This window comes from Poromitra crassiceps (assembly GCF_964638095.1).
Source record: "Poromitra crassiceps genome assembly, chromosome: 1".
Classification (NCBI taxonomy): Eukaryota; Metazoa; Chordata; class Actinopteri; order Beryciformes; family Melamphaidae; genus Poromitra; species Poromitra crassiceps.
This window is the reverse complement of record NC_139623.1, coordinates 59,224,688-59,238,264: the sequence shown is the minus strand read 5'-3', so window position 1 is coordinate 59,238,264 and position 13,577 is coordinate 59,224,688. Positions and strand designations below refer to the sequence as shown.

The window sequence follows — 13,577 nt, the reverse complement described above, 5'->3', positions numbered from 1 at the left end:
GCCTATATGAATGAAACGACTAATTACAGTAAGCCACGCTTTGGGACATAATAACACCATGGGGATATCCACTGTGTAACTGCACAGCAGCCCTTTGATGTGTTTCAAATGGAATATCTTTTGTCTTCTGTATATTGAATCCAAACTAGTTCATCCTTGTTTTGTTTTCACTTACCTAGAATTGCCTTCCCCCAAATGGATTATTTTCACTGCATTGTGCTTTAGGAAACTATTGACCTGCTTGTCATGTATCAAGTCTGCCTTTCTTATCTCTAATTCCCCTTGCCCCATGTCTCAGTAAAAGCACCCTGCACTCAGCATTGTTGGAAGCTGCGTCTCCATCACAGACTTGGGGGATGGACATGATCATACATCATAAACACGCCTATACACGCCTCCATATTATGGAGGTTTGTGCCGAGATGACGCCAAGCGCAGCAGACCAACACGCCCACAATTAGGGCTTTGCACGGCGCCATTCGGGCGCAAAACGGGTGCTAACGCAAAATTAGCGCCTTTGCCACGATAGAGCCCTCAGACTTCAGACAGACTTCTGTTGTGTTCTGTCATTTACATGTATTCTACAGTCCACCACTAGGGACACTATCGTAAAGTAGTCACTGTTGAGATGTTGTGAATGTAGTGACAGTAGAAGAAGAGTTAAGATGGCTGCTACCACTACACAGCATGAATGTTACATTGCTGCTGATATAACTTGTAAACATGTTACAGTTTAGCTTGTTGAATTGTTGAATTTCTGCCCAATACATTCAGGCGGTGTCTCATCATAGACGCGTGGTCAATGGGTCAGCATGGGGGAAATCCCCCCGTTCTCCCCATTCAGCAGAGTTAGCATTTAGCTGCTAGCCCAGCCCATAGGCATTCCATCCCTGCAGTAAACGTACATCTGAACAGACGTATATGTACCTGCTCTTGAATCCACAATCCTGTAGTGTAGAGCCACAGCACCTTCGCTCTATAATCGGGCTTCTCAGAACCGGGAAAAAGGCCTTATGAAATCGGGATATGGGAAAAACGGGATACTTAAAAAACCCAATCATAACCGGGATCCTCATGTCCATGTAAATGCACTCAATGGGGAGGCCTTGTGTGTGCCTCAGTGAACAGGCTGCTCCGTAGGGCTGACAGCAGTCTACACGTTTTGTTTAGTGACCTCTACAGAGGACACAGTGCTCACACACATGCACACACACACCACAGGACACAGTGCTCACACACATCAGTGTTTCCCATACACGGGCCACCACAAAAGGATTTTGACCGCCACAAAAATATGTTGACATTTTTTTTTTTTTCTTTTTTTTTTTTTTAACAGTGCACCTGAACGCAACATCCAAGATACCCGCTGAATAAGTGTCCAATAAATGTTCATGTCATTCTGGCCAATACTTCTGTTATAGCATTTCAGTCTGGAATATGGAATATCTTTCAATAATCTATGATTTAGCTGCTAAATTGTCAAATACCGCCATCTGCTCGCTACCCAGGCACTTATGTATGTACTTAACCTAACTAACTTAACCTAACTAACTATCCGGTGTGCACAACATTGTCAGCCTAAACTCCGGCTAACACCCCAAAAACCTACAATCCGCTACAGAAAAATGTATATTGTTTGTTTATTAACTGGCCCCTCGCCTTCTATCATTTCACGAAAGTGGCAAAGCAAGTTGAGTTTCCCTGACCTATAGGGAGAAATTTAGTTTGTCATTGTAAACCCACAGCACAGTAATGATGACATGTTCTTCATAGATCTAGGCTTTTAATTTTGCTCTTAAGCTTTCTCAAAGTACACCAAATTCATGCATTTTACTTTAAAATGTAAAAAAAAATCGCACAGGGGGGCATGCCCCCCCACCCCCCCTAGGGGGTCTGCGGTCCCCCACCACAAATACTCAAAATCCTGGGAAACTCCTCACCTGGACTCACACACATACACACTCACAGGTCACGGCACAGAGCCCTGGGCAGACCCCTCACTCACACACACACACACACTCACAGGGCACGGCACAGAGCCCTGGGTAGACCCCTCACTCACACACACACACACACTCACAGGGCACGGCACAGAGCCCTGGGTAGACCCCTCACACACACACACACACACACACACACACACACACACACACTCACAGGGCACGGCACAGAGCCCTGGGTAGACCCCTCACACACACACACACACTCACACACACACACACACACTCACAGGGCACGGCACAGAGCCCTGGGTAGACCCCTCACACACACACACACACACACACACTCACAGGGCACGGCACAGAGCCCTGGGTAGACCACTCACACACACACACACTCACAGGTCACGGCACAGAGCCCTGGGTAGACCCCTCACTCACACACACACACACACACTCACAGGGCACGGCACAGAGCCCTGTGATTGACAGGTGGGTCAAAACTCGCATCGCAATTTCGTGCCGTATATTCACATCGCTCCCGATGTGTAAGGACCTTAACCCTCCACGTGTATGCATGAACCATCCGCCCGCCATAAATCTGCGCAAATTATTTCCTACTATTTATAGATCCGCGCCCGCCGTGCACCCGACATTTAACAACGCTATAAAGGAGGCCTGGTGGTGCATTCATGGGCGTTCACGGGCAAAAATTAAAAAAATCAATCTCTGGACATATGAATCGATATCAAAGGATTAAAATAAAAATTGATTCAAAATCTGAGAATCTTTTTTTTTTTTAACCCAGCCCTGTGTGTGTGTGTGTGTGTGTGTGTGTGTGTGTGTGTGTGTGTGTGTGTGTGTGTGTGTGTGTGTGTGTGTGTGTGTGTCTGTACACGGCGTGTGTATGTGTGTGTGCGTGCAAGTGTATACATCCATGTTGTGTGTCACTTCCCGGTAGACACAGCATCCGTCTCTGGCGGCAACAACAGATGGACATAATGGTAACAACCATCGTTCATCATCGCCGCGGTGACAGGTCCACACACACACACACACACACACACACACACACACACACACACACACACACACACACACACACACTGGGGCTGTGCATTGCTTGGTTGTCACTAACAACCTCAACAGCATGCTAGATTAACTTCTCTGAGTGATGGAGCACATACACTCACATACACTGTAAACACAATGGACTTGAGGTGGACACTAGATGGACAACAAAAAGCAGCACTGAAAGCCACTGCCGACTGGAAAAGATGAACTAGGTTTCCTTAAAGGTCCCATATTGTGTGGTTTTCGGCTGTTTTAAACATTTGTCAGTGGTCTCTAAAATAAGGTCAAGAATTATCTTTGGGATTTGGAGATACGTCTATTTTTTTCTTGCCTTTCTATCTTCTGCAGCTCTATACTCACTTTTTGTTGCAAAGGCCCTGCTCTGATTGGCCGATGAGGCTCTGCGGTGGACTGCCGCTCTGATTGGCCGCACTGATCTGTCACTCAAAGCAAACATTGCTGCTCAGCTGGAGCTAGCTACCTTTAGCTTGCTCCACAGAGCTAAAGAGGGAGACCGTTTGAAACAGATTCGGATTTAGAGGGTGAGGAACACAGTTATTAGAAGAGGGCGACAGGACATTTCAGAGTGCTAAGTTGAGTGTGTTTTTATTTTATTTTGAGTCAGCAAGATAAGACGATAGCTAATGTTAGCACTTGGCTGCTGTGTGGAGCACAGGGATTTCTGGCCAATCAGAATATCGGATGATTGAGTGACAGAGTGTTTCAGCCAATGGAAGAGCACTCTGAGCTCTCCGCTTACGGCCGTTCTAGTAGTTATGGAATTTTGGCAAATTTTGATCTTATTTCGTCTTTTTAAAAGATATCTTAACACAATAAATGCATCAATCTCTCAATTGTGTATTTATCATGAGAGATTATAAAGTTTAGAATCTAGAGGTCGAAATGACCGCTTACAGCTGTTCTAAGTAGTGATGGAATTCTGGCCCTTCTAGTGTTAAAACTATTGAAAGATGATCTAAAAAAGCATTTTACACTCCAACATTTTGCGACAGTCGCCTATTTGCCATCTTCCTGATAGTAAGACGAGAAGATAGATAGATGCCCTTCTCTTCTCTGTGCGTGCATTAGAAAGTAGCGACGCACCCCTCCTGCTGGTTAGCTTAGCTTAGCACAATGAATGGTAGTCTGCGGAACGGCTAGCCTACCCCCGTTAAGTCACCAAATACACCTTCCAACAGTGAGAAAAAGCTCTTATGTACATGTTGTGACTTGTGCATTCACCACGTTATGAAATACTAATGTAAAACTATGAGACATTGTAATTTTCAAAGCAAATACATAGCCGGTAGTTGTGATTTTTTCAGGAAAGTAGTTCCGGCTGTATCTGCTTAGAAAATTACAATGTCCCATAATTGCGCATAGAAACACTGGATGGAAACTCACCTTCTTTCTTGCTTTCTCTTCTCTGTTTTCCTTTCTTTCTTTATCTCAGATTTATGGCATGTTTTCACACCCTGTCCTTATGGTGGGTGTGTGTGTGTGTGTGTGTGTGTGTGTGTGTGTGTGTGTGTGTGTGTGTGTGTGTGTGTGTGTGTGTGTGTGTGTGTGTGTGTGTGGCGGGGGGGTTGTGTATGTGTTGGTGTGTGTACTATTGAACTATAGTCAAATTCAGCTGGGAGCGTGTTGAGGAATCCTAACCTGGGGTCACAGCTATCTTGTGGGCACACACACACACACACAGAATAGAGAGGGTGATGGAGACAGCGATGACTGGAGGAGAGAGAGAGGTGTTGAGGAGCGATGATGAGAGGATTGCTCTCACCTAACATGCTCCAGGCAGAGAGAGAGAGAGAGAGAGAGAGAGAGAGAGAGAGAGATTGACAGAGGGAAGGACTTAGAAGTGGGAGAGAGAGAGAGGGAGCGAAATGGGTGAGAAAGAGGGCAGAGGAGATGATTAGGAGGGGTTTGCCCTCACAGGAGAGGTGGAGCGCCGAGGGACGGGCGGAGAGGCAAAGAAAAGCACAGAGAAGAGGATTGAACGGTACTGGAGAGCCTCGTGGCAGAGAGAGAGAGAGAGAGAGAGAGAGAGAGAGAGTGGACAGCAGATGGACAGAGCCGATGATTAGAAGCTTGTAGGCAGTGTGAGGTGTGGAGGGGCTGTGGGCGAACAGAGCGAGCGAGGGAAGGAAAAGGAGAATGGAGAGTGTGAGAAGAGGGAAGAGAGAGAAACACAGTGAACCAGAATACAACCACTGCCTTTGGCCACTTCTCTCCTGATACTCTCCTCTCCTCTCCTCTCCTCTCCTCTCCTCTCCTCTCCTCTCCTCTCCTCTCCTCTCCTCTCCTCTCCTCTGCTCTTGTGTCCCCTCCTCTCCTCTCCTCTCCTCTCCTCTTGTGTCCTCTCCTCTGCTCTTGTGTCCTCTCCTCTCATGTCCTCTGCTCTCATGTCCTCTCATGTCCTCTGCTCTTGTGTCCTTTCCTCTCCTCTTGTGTCCTCTCCTCTCATGTCCTCTGCTCTCATGTCCTCTCATGTCCTCTGCTCTCATGTCCTCTCCTCTCCTCTACTCTCGTGTCCTCTCCTCTCCTCTCCTCTGCTCTCGTGCCCTCTCCTCTCCTCTCCTCTGCTCTCATGTCCTCTCCTCTCCTCTGCTCTTGTGTCCTCTCCTCTCCTCTGCTCTTGTGTCCTCTCCTCTCATCTGCTCTCCTCTCTTCTCCTCTGCTCTTGTGTCCTCTCCTCTCCTCTGCTCTCCTCTCCTCTGCTCTTGTGTCCTCTCCTCTCCTCTCCTCTGCTCTCGTGTCCTCTCCTCTCCTCTCCTCTACTCTCGTGTCCTCTCCTCTCCTCTGCTCTCGTGTCCTCTCCTCTCCTCTGCTCTTGTGTCCTCTCCTCTCCTCTGCTCTCGTGTCCTCTCCTCTCCTCTCCTCTGTTCTCGTGTCCTCTCCTCTCCTCTCCTCTGCTCTCGTGTCCTCTCCTCTGCTCTCCTCTCCTCTCCTCTTGTGTCCTCTCCTCTGCTCTCCTCTCCTCTCCTCTGCTCTCGTGTCCTCTCCTCTCGTGTCCTCTCCTCTCCTCTCATCTCCTCTGTCCTCCTCTCCTCTCCTCTGCTCTTGTGTCCTCTCCTCTCCTCTCCTCTGCTCTCGTGTCCTCTCCTCTCATCTCCTCTGTCCTCCTCTCCTCTCCTCTGCTCTTGTGTCCTCTCCTCTCCTCTGCTCTTGTGTCCTCTCCTCTCATCTCCTCTGTCCTCCTCTCCTCTCCTCTGCTCTTGTGTCCTCTCCTCTCCTTTAATGTCCTCTCCTCCCCTCTCCTCTCGTCTCCTCCCCTCTCCTCTCGTCTCATGCCCTCTCCTCTCGTCTCCTGTTCTCCCTTGTCCTCTCCTCTCCTCTCATCTCCTCTCCTCTCTCCTCCTCTCGTGTCCTCTCCTCTCCTCATGTGTCCTCTCCTCTCCTCTCCTCTTGTGTCCTCTCCTCTCCTCTCCTCTTGTGTCCTCTCCTCTCCTCTTGTGTCCTCTCCTCTCCTCTGCTCTTGTGTCCTTTCCTCTCCTCTCGTGTCCTCTCCTCATCTCCTCAACATAAGTGCAATTTTTGTAGAAATAGACTCAATAACAACAATTAAACAAGAACAATTGTATGCACCACAGGAGTTTCTCTATATGGATGGTTTTCCCCGTTTTTCCGACTAGATTTAGATTGGATTTGGATTTGGCGATGCTGATTGGCTGAAGGAGTACTTCTGCCCACTGAAATCACTGTGGACGGGCTGGAGGGCAGACTGATACATAGAGCAAAACAGCATGTGAGATCACATGATCAGGGTGGTTTTTTACCAGGCTACCCGGGCTTAAAGCTCCTTGCTTCATTTCAGGCATATAGAGCAGTTTAAAATTAATATAATACTTAATTCACTACATTAGACACATTTCATCCTGGACAACTTTTAAATGAATATAATACTTAATTCAATACATTCTACACATTTCCTCCTGGACAACTTCTAATTGAATATAATAATTCAATACACTGTCAACATTTCCTCCTGGACAACTTTTAAATTAATATAATACTTAGTTCACTACATTGTACACATTTCATCCTGGACAACTTTTAAATTAATATAATACTTAGTTCACTACATAGAACACATTTCATCCTGGACAACTTTTAAATTAATATAATACTTAGTTCACTACATAGAACACATTTCATCCTGGACAACTTTTAAATGAATATAATACTTAATGCAATACATTGTACACATTTCCTCCTGGACAACTTTTAAATTAATATAATACTTAATTCACTACATTGTACACATTTCATCCTGGACAACTTTTAAATTAACTCATTCTCTGCCAGGGTCATTTCGGTCTGTGTGCTCCCAGTGCCAGGATTTTGAGCATATTTCCTGATCTTCCAGGACCCACAGAATATTCTGTGCTAGGAATAAAATTACACAACATATCTCACAATAAATCAGAGACTCTCTTCTTACCCCTTGTAAAAAACTGAAACTCTACCATGTTTCCTTGTTTAGTTACAAGCAGTGGAAGTTAGCTTGTTTTCACTAAAAATGCCCTCCTCGGAAGAGAAATAGGAGAAAAAGAGGTTTTTAGTGAAGGACACCGTTTCAAGCAGAACTCTCTTTTGAGCCTTTTATTTTTTGCCTCAGTGACACATCAGACATACAGTATTTGTTTTCCCAAATAAATAAATAAAAAATAAAAAATAAGAGAATGTATTTGAGGGAGCTGTGTCAGTCCATCCCGCCCAGTGAGCGGCTACAGAGAGAGAGAGAGAGAGAGAGAGAGAGAGAGTCTGGCCCCTGGGGTTTCTTGACAGATGAGGCTTGGCCGCAGCCTCCTTGCTACAGTATTGTCAGTAAAATGGAAGAACCTCAGAATAAGTTGGAACCTATTTCGAGACATGGTCTTTCCGAAATAGGTGGTGTAGGACTACACACAGGACTGGGACTAGGACTGGACTGCGCCTCCATCGACTCAGAGTCTGAAAACACAAAATATCAAAGTATGATAAATATGTGCACAAAATCAAATAAATAATTTACTTTTACAGTTGCCATGTGGATTTTTAGCTTAGCTTGATAAAAGCATAAACAAATGGAACCAATGAACCCTTATGTGGTCACACTCACACACTCTCTCTCTCTCTCTCACACACACACACACACACACACACACACACACACACAGGAATAACGACTGCTGTAACGTTACCTGCTGTCACGTTACCTCTCATAACTAACGTTATCACAGAAGATCACACAATAGCTACGTTAGTGCTGTAAACTTTGAAATGTTTATGTGACACAGACGGCTGTGTGTGATCATTTCATCTCAAACGCGATACAAAAAATAGGCTATTTCTTACCATCGTCATCGCTCTCTCGAAGTGGCACCCATTCCCTCCTCCTCCGATTCATCTGTGTCAGACGGATCAGAACGCTGTGAAGGGGAGCCTTCGTCGCCCTGGCGCTCCGTCGTGGAGCAACAACAAAATAAACGCCGGCGTCTTCCTCGCCATCGTCGCCATCCGAGAACTCTGGGTCGGACTCTGTTTCGACCACAGGCTCCATCTGGACCCTGGGCAGGGGCACGGGACGACGAAGCCCCATGGTCTCTTCGATTGTCCGCTGGCGTGGACCGGGGTGCGTGCTGGAACTGGGCCCAGGGGAATCCAAGTGTGGGCCTTGAGGACGCCCAGCAGCGCTGCGGCCACGCCGGCCACCGCGGCGACCGCCTCTCTTCATCTAGCTACTGCTAAATAGATCACTGCTAAATGGGTGACTATACTATCAATACTAAACTAGCGGGTTCCTTTTATCAGTTTGACTTGAAACAATGTCACAGGCTGGGAAAGTGTCTGATGTAATGTAAACAACCAAAACATGAAAGTACGTCCGAGTACATCCTTGGCACAGAACGCCATTGTTAAAAGTACGTCCGGGTACGTCCTTGGCAGAGAATGAGTTAATATAATACTTAGTTCACTACATAGTACACATTTCATCCTGGACAACTTTTAAATTAATATAATACTTAATTCAATACATTGTACACATTTCCTCCTGGACGACTTCTAATTTAATACAATAATTCAAGGTACTGTCGACATTTCCTCCTAGACAACTTTTAAATTAATATAATACTTCAATACATTGTACACATTTCATCCTGGACAACTTTTAAATGAATATAATACTTAATTCAATACATTGTACACATTTCCTCCTGGACAACTTTTAAATTAATATAATACTTAATTCACTACATTGTACACATTTCATCCTGGACAACTTTTAAATGAATATAATACTTAATTCAATACATTGTACACATTTCCTCCTGGACAACTTTTAAATGAATATAATACTTAATTTACTACATTGTACACATTTCATCCTGGACAACTTTTAAATTAATATAATACTTAGTTCACTACATAGTACACATTTCATCCTGGACAACTTTTAAATAATATAATACTTAATTCAATACATTGTACACATTTCCTCCTGGACGACTTCTAATTTAATACAATAATTCAAGATACTGTCGACATTTCCTCCTAGACAACTTTTAAATTAATATAATACTTAGTTCACTACATTGTACACATTTCATCCTAGACAACTTTTAAATTAATATAATACTTAGTTCACTACATTGTACACATTTCATCCTAGACAACTTTTAAATTAATATAATACTTAATCCAATACATTGTACACATTTCCTCCTGGACAGCTTTTTGGGCTCACAAATCTTTTCTTGCTTTAACACAGGGGTTCCCAAACTTTTTTGTCTCGTGACCCTATTTTGACGTCACAAAAATCTAGGGAGCCGAGACATTTCAAATTCCGGTACACCATCGATAATATCATCAGTGACATCGTCAGTGATGTCACATAATGCTTCTTTTCCCCCGCATAATTCTGACTTTAATCTGAGAATTCGGACTTTAATCTAAAAATTCCGACTTTTTTCTCAAAATTCTGACAGTAATTTCGAATTCTGATTTTAAAGACCATGGTGCAGGGTGGGGACCACATTGCATTAATATATGGAAGGGGTATATAGCAGTGGGATTTGTGGGATTTTTTTTTTTCAATCACACATAGCTGCGTTTAGACTAGTTTTTGTAACCAGTAGGGGGCACTGGTTCATTTCATGGAACTACCACTTGTGATGTCACAGGGATGCAAACTAGTCACCTTTAGGTGACTAGTTTGCATTTTTTAGCCCAAAATATGAGGATTTCTGAGTGGTTTTATGTCTGCCATATCTGTCACCTTTTTTCACTCTCCATGACTTTGCATCCCTGTGTCAGCCCCAGCAGAACATTCTCCTCTTGTGATGTCACTCCTGTTGTTATGTCACATGCCCATTTATAAAATTCCACCTTTTCCTCCATATTTATACCCTGGGGGCCTGTGGGGGGGATCTTTGTCTTTTTGGAGTATTTTCACTGTAATCATGAGCCCAAAATGTAAATTCAGATTTATTTTTTTACCTGCACCACTTTAATCTCATAATTCTGACTTTATTCTCAGAATCTGATTTAAAGTTATAATTATAATTATTATAGTTATAATAGAAAAAAGTCACTCACAATGTTGATTGAGGCTATGTCCATTTGGATGAAGCCTTTGCAATTGTGTGACATTACACTGTTTGGATCTCACCTGCAATTACCACCCACCGCCATAGGTGTCACCCAAGAGAATAAAACTGAAATCTTAGAGATTATCACTTTAAACTCAAAACTAAAGGAAAAATAATTGCAAGTGACCCTAATCATCTTCCGTAATATTAAATTGTGTGTGGTGTATTTTTTATTTTTATATTTATTTATTTTTTGAAATTTCAGGCGACCCTATTTGAATTCCAGGCGACCCCGCTTAGGGTCGCGACCCTAAGTTTGGGAACCACTGCTTTAACCCCAACCTTGGCTGTCCCCAGGCTGCTGCGTTCCTCTGTCAGGCTGTCATACTGCAGGAAACCCTGGCTGTGCCCAGGCTGCTGCGTTCCTCTGTCAGGCTGTCATACTGCAGGAAACCCTGGCTGTCCCCAGGCTGCTGCTTCCTCTGTCAGGCTGTAATACTACAGGAATCAGTCTGCTTCAGAGGAAAGGCAATGGGATTTTAGTATGGGGATTTCGGTTAAATGCATGAAATAAGGTCTGTGGTTAACAAAACGTTATGGGAGTTGAAATGTGTGTTCAGCAGGATAATCTTGACAAAACGAGGGCCACTTTTGTGAAGATTATCTTGCTGAACACAAACTTTGCGATTTTTGGGTAAGCCTCCAAAAATACGTCATACGTGCAGTACTCTACAATGCCTATGTGTGATAGCGGAGTGACATGTAGGCTCTTCGTTCCATATGTACCACACCAGCCCCAGGACACTAACATCTAGGCCCTGTTAATACCCACACTGAAAAAGAGTGAGAGCACAAATGCAAAACTCCCCTCTGCTAGACTAGCATGTACGTTTATAGCCCCCCCCCCCCAGCCAGACATGGCCTAATCAACTAGCTAATTAGCGCTCTTTGTAACTGCGTCGTGTAACTGATTGCATTAACAACTGCCACACATCAAACAGTCATGTCTCCAGCTTGTGCATCTCATTACACATTAAAGGACATGCAAGGTTAAGGCCAGGCTTTGAGCAGGGAAAACACAGGAAAATGAGATGTACCCCCCTCCTTCCATAGCCGGTGGGTACATACACTTGCAACAGTGTTTTTTGCTGTGAAACTCTGAGATAATGACTGAATTTTCATTTTTGGGTGAACTTATCCTTAACACATTCACTGCCAACAGTTTTTTCAATACAGTAGGTAGCTTCTGCCAAGGTTTTTTTTGAGGATTCTGGCTCATCTTTCAAGAGCCGAGGATTATTTTCTGCTAGGACTTTGTGAACACAAAATATCTCAAAAGAACTAATAGAATGTGTGCTTTCTCTGTCTAAAAGAGTTAGTTTTTATCATGTTCTGTTATGTAGGCATTAGCAGTTGAATACAGCATGGTTTCAGCGTCTGAGAAGGAAAGCTGAGAAAAATGCATTTTTGTGAAATTCGATAGAACAGGCAGAACAGTCACTTTAACCATTTATTTTGGCATCAGTGAGACATCAGACATCTAAACAATATAGTTCTGAACAGTAATTTCCTCCATAACAGCACCCCCACCCCCCTCTCCTTCAAACTCCTCCCTCCGTGGGTGTGTCTCTGGTGGCTTTGCAGCGTGTGTCACAGGCGAGTCTCTGCTGCCTGTCTGTGCTGCCTGGCTGCTGGCGGCCGCTCGTCGTGCGAGTCTGGATCGGGCTCGTTCGTTTGTTGTGAGCTGGGATGAAGCTGCGTGCGATTCTGGGCTTTCTGCTGTGTGTTTCAAAGTATGTTGCACCCAGAGTCTATTTTTGGAATCCCCCACCGTTGTGCGCCAGCTCCCAGCGCCAGTGCGAAAGCGTTTTCGCCAAACCATTTTCATGAGAATGGATTCCTCACGCTTTTTCCTGCTGTTTTTGCTTGACTTTCTCTAGTCTGGAGAGCACTGTCGCCACTTAGTGGGTCGGTAAAATAGGTTATACACATTCAATAGCTCCCATATTTTTATAGGAGATGTAAAAGGGTTTGATCCACGTCCCACCGTCAAAAAAAATAAAAATAAAATTTGACGAGTTAACTCGTCGACGGCAGTCAACCGTTTTTTTTTTTTTGACGAGTTAACTCGTCAAGAGACCTACTAAGTTAACATGAGTAAAACGTTGTTACGTATGTCCGTTCTTTTTTATGATGCTATACAAACTGAAGACAATTTATGGAATTAACAATATTTCAGATCATGATTGTTGTGCAGAAGCCTGTTAAAAACACTGTATACAGTACTTTTCATTAGTGTTGTTGACAAGTGATTGCATTCCCCACTCTTACAGATTCTTGATTATGTGTGTGTGCGCGCGTGTGTGCGTACGTACATACGTACGTACTAGGGGTGGGGGAAAAAATCGATTCACCTAAGTATCGCGATTTTTAATGTCACGATTTTTTTAATCAATCTTTTATTCCAGAATCGATAATCGCAAAAAAAAAAAAAAAATTTGGGTGCTTGATTTTGATTTGATTTGCAGTCAGGCCGCAGGCCAGACGCCGCCTACTGGTTTACTAGTGGTTTTATTACTTTATTAGTTAGTCTGAAGTAATAATTACACTTCAGGGTTAAAGTGGGTGCATCTCATTGTAAAATTGGACTTCAAACGGCCCAAATCTGGCTTCAAACGGCCCAAATTGGGCTTCAAACGGCCCAAATTTCACGCGCGTCGGCCCATATCGGCCTGGCCTGCTTGGTATCTAATGCCCGGCCTGAATTATGATCCCAGTCCGCCCCTGTTTTTAACTATATTGCCCAGCCCTACTCATGATATAATATACAGTCTCTAGTGTATGATTAAACTTTTCCCATGTTCTAATCTAGTGTAAAAAAGCAAACAAACTGAAAAAATAAAAGAAAAAAATAAACAAAAATCGCAATAAATCGTAATATCGAATCGCAATAATCGTAGAATCGCAATACTTAAGAATTGCAATATAA

General features: G+C 43.9%; 1 protein-coding gene across 1 annotated transcript in view; it reads left to right on the top strand.

Moving 5' to 3' along the window:
• cdkal1 (CDK5 regulatory subunit associated protein 1-like 1) overlaps positions 1-13,577 on the top strand; it is a 689,646-nt gene that overhangs the window by 535,482 nt on the left and 140,587 nt on the right. The gene's annotated exons all lie outside the window — the stretch shown is intronic.